This window comes from Taeniopygia guttata, chromosome 11 (genome assembly GCF_048771995.1).
Source record: "Taeniopygia guttata chromosome 11, bTaeGut7.mat, whole genome shotgun sequence".
In the NCBI taxonomy this organism is placed as follows: Eukaryota; Metazoa; Chordata; class Aves; order Passeriformes; family Estrildidae; genus Taeniopygia; species Taeniopygia guttata.
Genome location: NC_133036.1, coordinates 7,345,873 through 7,360,366, shown reverse-complemented (window position 1 = coordinate 7,360,366; position 14,494 = coordinate 7,345,873).

Here is a 14,494-nt window from a genome sequence, read left to right as displayed (position 1 = left end):
AAAATAATTCTGCTGATGGGCATTCTTACTTATAAATCACTGTTTGGCATATTAGAAGGAAATTCACAGCTTTTCTCACCTGAAAGTAAAACTTCCTGAGAGAAATGGTACAGCTTTGTTACTAATTTAAATATCTTCTTATTATTTATTATCTCTATTTGATTTTATTTCTCTGGGGTTTAGCCTGAACCAGACAGTGAGATACTTCAAGCCACTCACAGCTCAGAAATCCTCATTAGGGGGTGGCCATGAGATTTCCAGTCTATTTTAGCAGAAGAATATGTTTAAGTACTTAGTTCAGCAGGAAGGGTTGCACGGGAGGAACTGTGGTTTAATGTGGAAGAAGCACACACAGCTCTTGGGACAAGAATCTGAGGTAGCCTTGGGCAAAATTAGCAACAGGTTTGACAAACATGGGTTTGTCCAACAAATACATGCTCCCCCTGGGACAAGAGGCAGCGGGAGGAAGGAATAATTTACTGGATTCTAGAGTTTTCCTTCTGTATTTGAAAAGTCACTTTCCATAGTTTCAATGGTGCTAATGGATGCATCCCTTACCCTTCTTTGCAGTCATCTTCATTGATTGAGTTTTGGAGTTTGTATATATATATATATATATGTAAATAGCAAAGAAGGCTGAACCTTTGCTTCTCTTCCTGTGATATCTGAGATGCTTCAGGACAATATTCTTCCCCATATTCCTATAGTACTTTGAAAATGCAAAGTGCCATTAAATGCTATTTAAAAAAAAAAAAAAGAATTTTATTACAGTAAACTTTCTTAGCTTGGGCCTCTGCTTACCTATTTTGATGCTTGGAATCATGGCATTTGAACAATCCTTTGTAAACTTATTGCCAGCTGGTAACTCATGCTGAGTGCCCATCTTCCCCAAGTGGTCCAGTGCACGTGTTGTTTTGCACAGTATCTTTTAAAACAAGGCAGTGGAAGGGTGTCAGGACGTTCTTCCTGAACCAGCTGGCTTAGACTTGAGGTGATGTATCTTTCCTGCATTATTTTAATTGCTTTGGATAGAAGCAATTTCACTGAAATCAATGGTGCAGATGATTGCAGGGCAACCAGTAGGGTGCTCAGGTCAAAGGCAGGCATAGAATTTTGGAAAATAAGGAGACTATTCCTTAGCACAGCACCACCCAAAACAAGCTGCAGAGCTGAGAGCTGCAGCTGTCTGAACCAAGTACAATCCACACACCCCCTCTTGTTATTCATTCACTTTGGGAATTTTGACTTTAATCAGTGTTGCTCTTAAAATTAGTGTATCCTGATCAATGTAACTGTTGAAAACTCTTATAAAAAAGTAAATTTGGAGTGCTTGCTTTATCATTTAAGGATAATTTGCACAGATGGAGAAAATTGAGTGTGTTTGGACTGGCTGATTTTCTGCTCGGTTGCATCCTGAAGGAGAATTAACCTTTTTTTCTCTCAAATTGTCTGCAAAGCTCAAGGAATTATCCGATCCTCCTGTGGCCTTTACTTCCCTGCTAGTTGCTGCATTTTTTATAGGGGTCTGTTTCGAGTCCCACTGTTTTTCTAGTCCCACTGTTTCCCCAAAGGTGAATGTCTTGAAATTCAGAGAGCTTCAAATCAGTGCCATGATCTGAACAAATACACGATGTATCTCTGCTGTTATGCTTAATTAACTTAGGACATGCTAGGCTTTCTTTCCAAGCATCAGTCTTCCTTTCTCCCATGGATACTGTGAAGTCCTGCAGTGAAGCTTGTTGTTATGATCTAATTTTTCTCCAAACAGAGAGATTTAATTTGTTCACGTGCCAGGCAAAAAGAACACAAACCTGGAATTCTCCTGGCTGTTCTAATTTAGAGAACTGAAAAAAAAAATCAACAGGGGAATTATTTTCCTACATAATCTCTAGATTGTAACTCAAAAACTAAAATATAATTAAAAGGATGAAATGAGTCTATTCAGGAAAACTGTGGCTTTTTCAGTGGGTCCACCCTAGAACTTGAGTTGAGATAGTGGAGCTGGGATAGGTTTTTCTACCTAGAGAAACCCTCTAGTTTTGAAAGTCCTGCTGCCACTGTTTATTTTCTAAATTAAGTGAATATGCGTTAAAAATAAGATTAATTCCTAACTGCATTTTCAGTAGTTTTTGATATTTTATCAATCTACCCTTTTTGAGTTCATTTTTATTAAGACTTACCATCAGGTATTTTCTTCAGAGAAACCAGTGAGATCCAGCAAATCTCTCAGGAAGTTAACAGTAATCTGCTTTATATACAGATATACAACTATATATGCCCATCATATATGTAATACTGCTGTCTACAAATCCTGTGTCATTAGTAAACCTGAGGAGCTTCTCACTGAAATGGTGTTGTTAAGTGCAATTAATATATGACAAAGTACACTGAGTGATGGATGATTCATTCATTGGCAGTACGGGAATTTCATATTTAACATCTTAATCCCTCCTAGATGAACTGTGAACATCCTTAATGACTACAGTCCACTTGAGTCCATTTTGACTTAATATTTTAATACCACCTTTCTCACCATTACACTCTCATCTAAGGATTCTGTCACAAGAATGCCCTTGCCAGACCTGACAAAATACAAATGTAGAGACAAAATATAATTTCCTGCACATCTGCACAAGTGAAAAATAATTAGCAGTTCATTATCTGACCAATGGTTTATCGCTTGCAGAGTTTGTGAATCACTCTTATTGTATTCCATTGTTAATTAAATAAAATGATGTACAAACTTAAGACCACAGATCTACATTAATCTTGAAAGTATATCTGGAAAAGACACCATTTAATACTTCTATATGCATTGTGTAAAGTGGATTAAATGATGACTATATGTCTAAAAATCCAAACAACTTCACAGAAGACCAAGTGCAGTGAATGTGTGCATTAATTAAAATATTTAAAAATATTTAACTGGCAGATGAGGAAAATACAATGAGAAAGAACAACTGCCTTGACTGAGTCAGCTGTCATCCCACGAGGGGCTATGCATTTTGAAAAATATGTTAAGGAAAATCCAAGATGCTTTATTTCTAAAGCTCTCCATGAACTTTCTGGTTTAGTTTTTTTTTGAGGACCTTAAATGCATGACAGTGACATTATTTATTCCTTGGCAGCTTGCCTTGCTGACATGTTCCAGCTCAACCCAGGCACTGCTGTTCAATGAACAACAGCCATTCCTGACATTCTCTAAATTCCCTTTATAAAATGTTCATCTATGAAAATAATCTCTTTCATGCTACTTTTTCCTCAATGTCCCCCCAGTTAATTGTTAGCTATTAAAGTCTCTTCTGGTTCACATAAATGACAGGTTAAATGACTTGATGTAACACTTTAATGGGGTTCAAATAACTTATAAATTTATTTCCCTGTATTTTGTCTGGACAATCCCATTCCTTTTCAGGGGGTCACCTTTGTTCAGATCAATGTGCTGAGGAAGGGTTTCCACTGGGACTATTGGAGACTTGACTATTGTTACTTCCATTTTCCACTGAAAGACCTAAATAAGAAGTTTACACGTGTTCAGCTTGCTTTTGCTAACAGAGAATAGGAACAAATTACCAGGGATTGAAATGGAGTATTTCAATTTCTTCTCCCTAGTGAAGATGTTGCCAAAATTGTAGAATGCTGCAGTGCTTTCAAGGAAACCCGACTAGAGCTGGCCCTGCAAGAGGAGCTGGCAGCAGCACAGCTGAGCCCATGTGTTTGCAGAGCCCTTGTTGCTACACACATCATTATAGAGGGGCCAAACTTTGCCCTCTTATCTGCATCTACACCTCTCATAGGAACGGGGAAATAAACTCGTTTTGAGCAGTGTTTGACCCTTGGAGAACTACACGCATCTGCTTAAGGCCATTTTTCCACATAAAGAACACTTTTCAGTAAGATTGATTTAATGTGTTTAATTTTAATGATCTGGCTAAAGAGTCTTTTTGAGGGCTTTATCAAGCTACAGCAATCATCAGCTGCTTAATAAATATTGGATTAAAGCCTGTAAAGGGAACAAACACATGTATCAGACAGACAAAAATGAAAGGACATTGCCAGATACCAAGCTTTTTTCTTTGCAAGGCAATACTTTATTCTTGGGGCTGAAGGACATTTTTCAGTGATTCTGGAAATTGCAACAGCAATATTATTTTTGACAACAGAAAAGTGTAACAGGGACTGTAATTCTGCCAGTTTTCTGAACTCACACAGTGAAACCTCCACTGAATTGAATGCTGCTAGAAAAAAAACATAGAAACAAAACCATTAGGCCCAAATACACATTAATAGTAGTTGGTCTTCAGCAGCAGTTTTGGGTATGTGCTGAAATGAAAAATCTGGGCTTTGAATTGGTAGGCATTTGATGTGCCAGGATATTAGTAGAATAAATGAATGTATCATAATGCAGGTTGAATTTTTTAAATTATCAAAATAGAAGCAGAGAAGATAACAAATAAATCTTATTTTTTAAAAACATTGCTTCATGCCAGTATATTGCTTCATTGCAGACAACTCAAAATGGTTATTTTCCAGTACATAATTAAAAATCCCTCCAGTGGTGAGGAAATTCTTCTGGCAGAGCTGACTGCAGTAAGTGCCAGTCATAGTGTCCTGTTGATTTACATATCCTTAAAATTCTGGATAGTCCAGCCCAGCTGGATTGCTGGGCTGAGTTTCCATCCACTGAGCCTCTGTGGCCTTGGGTTCCTCTCACTCTGCAGTGGTGCTGAACCTTTTGTGGTCCCCACTGCCCACACTGGGATTTTTCTGCCAACCCTTGAGATCTCAGTGCTCAGGAACTTGCAGCTCCCAGGAGCAGGACCAACTCTCCAGACTGTCCAGTGAAATACAGCTTTTCCAAACTGCTCTGCTAAGCCAGAGCAAACACTCAGCTTAAAAAAAAAATACCACCAGCCTTTGATACTCCCCTTTGTGCAAGTTTTCAGAGATACATAACATGGTCCTAATAGGAAATTGCTGACTCTGTCTCCACCGAGACTTTCAGTGATTTATCAGTTTCATAACCCCAGCCACAATTCATATGATGTACAGCAAAGCTCCCTGAGCAGTGTTCAACAGATTCCTTTTTCCTTTCATCCTCATAGCCACCTCACATATTTGGTGTTCTTCCTGCCTACATGTGGTAAAAAAACCCCTTCTTGCAAAGAACTGAAGGCAATCTGAAACTTTAAAGTAATTGATAAAATTTATATATAATCTACATAACCTGAGGTGATTTTTAGGACAAGTATGACAGGATTTTTTTCAAGCACAGGGTCAGATCCAGCTCTGCACTTTGACACTGGTTTCTGCCCATCCTCAGTTGCAAAGCTCAGTATCCAGCTCATCATTACTGCCATGAATGTCACTTGTGTTCTTTGGTTTGTGTAATTGTGGTTGCTGTGGTTCATTGGGACACTTTTAGAGGTGTGTGTATCTACACAGTTAATCTACAACTTCCCAGGAAGTTCGATTTTTCCTCAAAAAAATGTAAGGATTGTAAAGGGGATTATTTATTTCGAGAATAGCTTGAATATCCATTAAAGAGAATTATAAGCATTTTGCTTTTCTACCGCTTTTCTGAATATCAAGATACACAAAAAATATTTGGATATATTCATTAGGATTTTCTCTAACACAAACTGATACTAACTCAGCTGGGAGCTCTACATTAAACATTTCAATCATGACAGTTACATTTTATGTAAAATTACTTAGTGTTGTGTTTGATGTTAGATATCAAGTAGAATCACATCACTGTCTCTGAAGATATTACCATAGGAGGACTAATCACATATGCTCTGAAAAACAGGAACTATGTCTTAGCTGGAAAATGATATAAAAATGCTTACGTAAAATATTTTATCTTACTTCCTGATCAATGATCTTTATTCATCTTCTCCTCTCAAACTTTTTATTTGTTTATAAAACAAAAACAATGGCATTTGTATCAATTTATATATCTACAAATATATATGTATATCTCAAGCATTTAGAAAACGTAAGCACTTGGTATAAAACCTGAGATTATAGATAAAAAATCAGTATAAAGCCTAACTATACTATATTTAAACTCTTTTAGTAAGTAGCTGATTTGCTTTTAAGAAGCTATAATGATGTTCAGAAGCTATAATGAAAAAAAGAAGTCACAAGAGAAGCACCTGGAAGCCAGTGCTTGATACAATAAAAAACTTTTGACATCTGCAGCCACTTCTGCAGGTGCAGAGAACTTCTTTCAGTTCACTAACTAGTTTATTCAAAATGGAGAACCCCATTTAGACACTAAAAAAGCAGAAAAGATTTGAATAGACTTCTACTATGAATAAATTCTAAGCATGCCAGATTTCGCCTACTAATTCTAAAAGCCTGGGGAAGTTTTGGAAACAATTCAGTTGGAAGCTATTTCACGTTATCTATTTTAAATGAAACATTTCCTGAAAGTATCTAGTGAATTTAGAAGGGGCATATCTGCTTTGGAGAGTTAAGAAGCTACACTCCTGTATTGTCATTTTTATCCAAAAGCCACTTAATATAAATCACAGGTGGTTCATTTGCCACCTTCTAGTAAGTAAAATACAATTGAGCCTTTGAACAACTGATCTCTCTTTAGCAAAAAGGCTTCACATTTTACACCACTTATATTCAGGTCAGTGTGCTTTAATTGTTGCTAGTCAAAAAGTCACCTCTAAAAATAAGTGAAGGACAAATGCAAAATGAGAATCAAATACATCTGTTCAAATGAATGAGCAAAAACCATTATTTAAAAATGCATTAGGTTTATTCTCCAAAATAGAAACTAAACTAAAAAATTAACCTTCATTTCAGCTGATGGCTAATGTTAACATTTAAGGACAGTGCCAGACTTCTGTCACACACACTGGTTTCATAGCAACATGATAGATAATTCCGGGGAGGGGAGGTGCCACACACCTACTGCAGCACCTCTGCTCTGGGATCAAGACTTTGGGAGGTGAGGAGATCCCCAGAGCTTCCTTTCTGTTCTGTTTGCCTTCTGTGCATACCAGTGGTACCCCAGTTTGCTGGTGCAGACTTTGGGTTCTCAGCCCAAACCAGTCACTTCCACTTTGCCTGATTCACCTTGTAGTGGTCACTGGCCACAGCTTCACCATGGTTCATCCTCTACCTTGTTTTCTGCTTTTGAGACACAACTAAAAATTTAACATTTGTTTGCATTTAACAGGAATGAGAAACAGGTTGTTTTGAGGAAAGGAATTGCAGTTACCATGCAGTGATAATACTGCACATCTGTGACCCAGATCCCACCCAGGATGAGGAAACCATGAAAAATAATCATAGGGGGAAAAAAAAAAAAAAAGGTTTTTGTATCTGGAGCTCAAATGGTATTGAACATTTAATTGCTTGAGATGTATATTTGTCTAGTTTTCCTTTGTGAGAACCCATAGAAACCAGAGCATTATTCAGATCTAGACTTGTTTGGTTGGCTCCAAGCTTGAATATTCTAAACTCTCTATTGTTAAAATCCAGACATGTGGTGAATATATGGTTATATTTCCATATACTTATTTTCAAACTGCATTTTTTCTGGTAGTTGTATTTCTGAAGAATAATAAAAGTAACTCTAAAGGACATACAATTCTACTGTTATTCTAAGAGAAATATTGGCTGGAGTTACCATAATTTTGTGTTTCTTTGATCTGGTCTTAAGACAGGTTAGATAATTTTGAGGATCAATACCTTTTGCTGCGCTCCTTGCTTTCATGGGGAGCTGATGAATAACATCTGAACACTAAACTGTTGTAGACTTATCAAGAGCTGTATTTATTGCAATACCTGCATAATTTTCTAATACTCATTCAGTTAAGCTGAATATTCTTCATATACAGCAGATCCTAAGTGGGAAATCAATGCTCTGTTTTTTAGCAGAAAGGAGTTGTGTTCAGTTCAGGTATCTGTATGTTTTAAAATATAATTTATATGAATCACTGAAAATTAGACATTGAATGCCTTAATGAAACTTCTGAAAGATCCTAATCCTAATCAGGCTCTTAAACGCTGTGAAATTCCATTTTGCAGTACTTAACTGGTTCAGGTGCTTCACCATTTGAACATGGTGAGTTTGTAGCTTGGCTGCAGGAATCTAACCCACACTTTCACTGTAGCATTTGGCACATGCAGGGATAGAAATTACACATTCCCAGGGAAATACCAAGAGCAATCAAAGGGCAGACGTGGTGTGTTTGCACTTGGCAAGGAAAACCACCCTTGGAACAATCCCTTCCAATCAGTGGCCAAATATTGACAATTGGTGGTACACAGTGTATTGATCCCAGCTATTAAAATATGACCACAAAAGTCAAGATTAATTATCGATGATTTAATGAATCATTGTTTATCGATGATTTGTCTAATCATCTTTTTATATTAATAGGCTACTAAAACTAAAACCAGGCTTCACAGTAATCCTACAAGTGTAAAACTGTTTAGCATTAATAAGCTTGTTTCACTAATAAAAAATTTATTTGACCTAGTAACAAAGACAATAGATTACAAGCTGGCAAGGCAATTTTCTCTTTGCATACATTTGTATTGTGTCTTCCAGATGGACAGGACAGGAATACAAACATAGAATAATACGACTTAAATTGAAGAGTCTGATTATGAAAAGAGAACCAACATGTAAAAATAGGGAATGCCAGGTAAAGAATTAGAGGCAAAGGAGTAAAAGAAATAAAAGAACCACGTGAGATATTAGACTATTCAGTAAATTCCCTAGTTATTTGAATTACGTAAAATCTGTGTCATCACTTGAAAGATAATTCTGCATTGTGTAGTGTAGGGAAGTGCACAGAATGACCCACTAGATCCTTTTTGTCTTACGTTTATTACACTGAGATTGAAACTGATGTTTTATGGAAACAAACAGGTGTTCCCAAGCACTGCATTAGCATAAGAATATCTATATAATCACAGCATTAAACAGTGAGTCACTTAAAAGCAGCCATGAATTAGTGTCAGGTTTATATGACCTTGTGTCTAAATGATTGCTTCAACAAATATAGCACTTTCAATGAAAATGGTAAATGTTAAATGATCCTCCAAGGTCTAATCATTACATGAAAATGAGTTGACACTAGTGACATCCTTAGATTAAAGCTGAGTTATGCTTACTTTAGGACAAATTCTCTTTGCGTTTGCCATCCAAATTAGAGAAAGGCAAATAAATCCTTCATTAGAAGTGCTGTGTTGTGATCCTTCTCAGCTGTGAGAGACAGCGGCATTTTATGAGATTTTCTGAATAAACAAGTTACACTGAGAAGAGTGTTTCAATGAACAAATCAACTTTGAGCATTAAATCAAATAACAGGAAATGTTTGTATCAGGAATCTTTCATTTGCTTGTTCACCTGCACAGTATTACACCTACACTATTACAAAAAAAAAAAAAATCTTAGAAAAAGACAGCTGTTAATGTTAGTGCAGAACAGAGGGTCTCATCTATTCAGGGATCTTAACCAGCATAAGAAACCACACTTCTGCACCACTGACAAATTTACTGTAATTAAAAGTGTACACTTGTCTGAAAGGTTTCACACTGAAATGAAATTAAATTTTCTACAGAAAGGCTTGAAGTAATTAGCTTGACCAGTGCTACTTAGGTATGTTTTGAGTCCTAAAAAAACTGTTGACCACACACTTTATGGTTTTGTTTGTGAAATCCAACTCCTTGGTACCTTGAATGCAACCTCAGAGCTACAGACTCTCTTGTATTCACATCTGGCATCTGGTGTTGAAACATTTCTAAATGATAACTAAACCCAAAATTCCTGCACTAGTTTTGTCCATTGTCACCTGGGCCACATGTTCTACAGTTTTGAGGATGAGGAAGTTTAGACAGGGCATGGAGGTGCCTGATACCTTGCTGTCAACAGTTTGATGTGTGAAAAAGTGGAATGTATTTTCTACTTTGGGAATGAAAATTGAGACAGAGAGAATCCAAACCAGCCTTTGTAAGTAGCACATTATTGTCTTATCTCTGCACAGCTGTACCTGAGATTTGCCTCAGTAAAACAGTACAATTACAGGTAAAGATGGACTGCAGCTCTACACCTGAGTGGGAAGGCTGAACACATGACCAATATTGTGCCCAGAAGGAAACAGTTCCACAGAACATAAGAAAATAGGGTTATTTTTCTGTTCGATTACAGTGGTGGTTTTACCTTGAGAAATGTATCAGCCCACAAACTCAAAAAAGATCATTTGTATTATCTAAGTGCTGGATTTTATTCACTTCTCATATGCAGCTTATTCCAGGTGTTCATTGGGTCAAGACATTCTATTTACTGCAACAGAATACAGAAATGGCTGAAACTGTGCTCATTCTGAAACCAGACTGCATTTCAGCTTACTGAACAGCCATATCTTGACGTGAGCAAGTGCAGGCACAAAGCAGCTTTTCAGTTTCCATTTGCCAGGGTGCATACTTCTCTCTTGATCTGCATCATCTATTCTGTGACAAAGGCACATTTTACTTAAAATGCCCAGGCATAAAATGAAATTGTTCACAATTTCTAGAGACTAAATAACATTTAGGTTTCCTTCTTGGTGTTGTTGCCTCCCATCACAAAACCAGTGCTTGTGCAATAGATTTTTTTGGGATTGTAAAAGTGAAGAAAGTCAACTAAATTATGGGCAAAGTGAATTGCACAGAGCTGTCTCATTTGAAAATGAAAGATTAAAAGATATTAACCTGTGAAACCTGGCTTCTGAAAACTGATTCTGTGACCAGTTTCACTTTGGGCTGACAATCAGTGGGATCAAAGCCAAAGCTGGCCTGACAGGACTTCCTCCTACAACAACACACCATGACACAATTTAAATAAGTTGTGAATATTTAGGAGGGCACTGATGTCTTCAAAAGAATATTATTTGTCTTTTTAAGAGAAGGTGATTAGTTTTATTGAACTTGTATATGAAGCTTTTTGGGTTTTTGACCTTAAGGTGTTTTTTAATTGCTCTGCTCTTGAGTTGGCAAGTTTGCAAAGCCACCAGCACCATCTCTCTTTTTTTTTTCTTTTTTTTTTTTTTTTTTTTTTTTTTTAGGTAGGTATCTTAAAAATAAGTTAACAAGCTAGTTGTGTATCTGCATCTCTTTGAGGACACAATTGTATTTGAAACCACAAATGTGTATCAGCACGTACAGCACGTAATTTAATGCAGTTGCTGGCCCTGTGTTGGAGAGAATATAACTTCAGTGTGTGGGATTGCCTTATCTATTGCAACAATATTATTTCAGGCATTTATTAAGTTTCAGACTGGCAGGGGCCAGCATAAATCATGTGTTGAAGTTGCCGTGTTCAGATAACTGTGCAGCTGAATTGAAAATCTGGGTTATGAGGAAAGGGAGAAATTATCAGGAAAAACAGCATCTTTATTTCAAAAGCTGCTATTTTAGGAGTTACTCCAGCATCCCATGCCATGCTGTGGAAGGCAATCAAGAACCCCATGCCTGGAGCAGACACTGGCATGTGTGAGCTGTGTGAGTTGTTGCACATGTGCCCAACTTAGCCAGTGCATTGCTGCACCTGTGCAGCTCAGTTACAGGGAAAAATCTGGAGGTCTGAATTTTCGGAAATGGGGTAACTTTACTTTCAGATAGTTTTTCATTTTTTTTTAACAATTGGAAGCACTGGTGTGTGATTATTGAATCTGCCTGGAACATCTGCTGGGCAATTTTGTTTTAATACAGCCTGTAGATGCTCTTAAATGAAAATTTATAGATGATACAATATAAACCTGGTCCTACTGTTGGTATTAGTGACTTGCTATTAGAGTCCAATTAAAGTCAGCACATACTGTAAGGGGTAGTGGTGATCCTATCCTCAGTGACTGGACTGGCAATGCCAGGGATTTAGAAAAATGAAAAGGACAAGTTTTTCTATTTACTTTGCTGCACTATTGCTATTTCTTAATTTTCAAGGCGTCTTTCAAGACTACTGCTTTCCCTCATAGATGCAAGATGCCTATATATCTTTTTAAAACCAATAAAAATATCATCTCAGCTTTGCAGAAAATACTGAACTAGAGCCAAAATGACAGCTAGTGTGATGCAGGATTATTCTTGGAAGCATTATTTATGCTCAGCATGAAGGACTGAAACACACAGACTTTTACAGACATGCAGATAGGCTTTGCATCAGAGCTAGCTCTTAAGAAATTAAAATACTTTCTTGGTTACTTCAAAATGAACTGAGGATTCAGATTCCAAACAACACAATTAGTCTTTCAATATAGAATAGTGAAGACAGTATTAGGAACAAAGTGATAATGCCTGAGAAAGTGAAATCCCTCTTAGTCTAGGACTGGAATCTTGCGAATGCTTATCTGTGCAATTAAGTTTAAGTATTTGCTAGAAAAGTAAAAAGTGAGAAGATTAAACTTCAGGTGCCTGCATTTGACTGTTTTTTAAACTGATTTCTGCATTTATAGTTAGGACTGAGGAAAAACCAGTCAACTGAAAGATGGAAAATACTCAAAACTATTAGCTTATTTTTTCTTTTTTGTTTTTGTTTTTTTTCCCCACTCAAGCTATGATAGAAGATATAATTCTCTACATGGAAACTAGGAAGAGGATTTTACTGGTAAGTACATGAAACTTGCTTTTGTTCCTTGCTGCTTGAACCTGTGCAGCAAGGCCGAGGCAGGAAGGGAGTGAAGCACACTGAGGGACACGCTGAAGGACTTGAGCTGCACTGAAGTGCTGTAAACAATCCTTATTTGCTGCCAGCCATTATGAAATGGCACAGATCAATTCAATTCAATTCAATTCAATTCAGGAAGAACTTTGCTTTTTATAGGGAATAATCTTGATTACAACTAACTGTAGAGGTCTGCCAGCTAGTACATGAGCTCCTATGCCCATGCTGCAGGGTATCTCCAGAAGTTTTCAGTTTTGTTGGCCTGTGAATGGAATGAACTCATCCATGACCAACTCTAATGCTGCTGATGACCAAACAGCTGATATTTCACTTTTTTCCTCCATGTTTTTATTTCTGTCCCAACAGTCTCCAAGGAAATTGGGTAGAAGCAGATTATGTGGCATAGTAGCTGAAAGCTTAGAATCCATTCTTAGCCCACAGACCTTATAAATATCTAATAGAAATGATTATTTGGTATCACATGGTTATTTTGACACAATACTGACAGATACAAATTGTACTCAGGTGTACAAAAGTTTGAATTTTTAATGCAGAGCTGTCACTGTAAATCAAGTTGCTGGTCAGTCACGTATCCAGCAATGAACAGAAAATACAGTTTGGATTTTTTGTCCACAAACTCTGTGGAGTAGTCACCCTGTCAATATTCTCAATTCCCAGTCTTTCAGCATCTGAGAAACTAACTCAGTTTTTTAGAACCAGCTGGGATTGAACTTTGCTATCCCAGAAGGCTACAGGAGCAAAAGTGTTCTTTTGTTTCTGTAGCAAAATTAAGTTACTTGGGAACAGTGTGCCAAGCTGAAAATAGTCCAAGTGATGTTTGGGGTGTCCAGGGGCTCCAGGGCTGTTCCTGTCCATTTCCTCCTCTTTTGATAGCTCTGCAGTGAGCAATCAGCTGGCAGCATATTCTTGTATAAAATATAATTAAAACCATTATCTCTGTTATTTTGTAAAAAACATCTTTCCCTTCCCTGTTTGAAATTTGGCTTTAGTTTTATTAAGATAAAAAGGTGAAAATGAAGGAAAACAGAATAAAATTAATTATTCTTGTTATGTTATCAACAAAACTCTAGGAAGGACTTACCTTTCTTCACCTGAAAACATCTTGCAGCAAGCATGACATGGAGTGGAGGAGATTGGGAAACGTCTCTCTCTGACTGTTGATATGGTTTTGTTATTCTCTTCTGTTACCTCCATGCATCCAAATGTCATAAATTTTTTTGGTGGCTTTTTTTCCCTGTGAGTTTTGAGTGCATTTTCCCATTTTTTTGCCCATGGTGTGAGGAATTTCCAGCTCAAATCCTCTAGATGGTGCCACAGCCCCAGCACACGGAGGTGACTCAACGTTAGTTTTGTGTCTTGCGTGTTGAAATCCCACTTCAGTCAGGTACTGTACAAAAGGATTAATGATTTGAGCAGTGATACAGTTTGTAGGTTTATAAAGGGAGGAATCAGCATAGGTGGGTTACTTATCCTCAGCTAGGTAAAAATAGTTTGTTGCGTTTTTTTTGGGTTTTTTTTTGTTTTTTAAATAAATACAGAAACCTTGCAAGGACTTGTGTTGTCAAGTTGCCCCCTCCTTTCTCGAGTGCTGCCAAAGGCAGAGGTGACCAGCTGTGGCCTGTGGTGCTGAATAAGTGACCCCAATGAGCCTCTTAAAGCACCCAGCAAATGTTTCTGCTTTTCTGTGCTAATGGGAACTTCATAAACCATTTTCTTTTCCTTCTGAGAGCAGATGTAAGTACATGAAGATTGCTTTCTTGTATCAAGAGCAATTTGTTAGTAACATTGCTTCAGCTG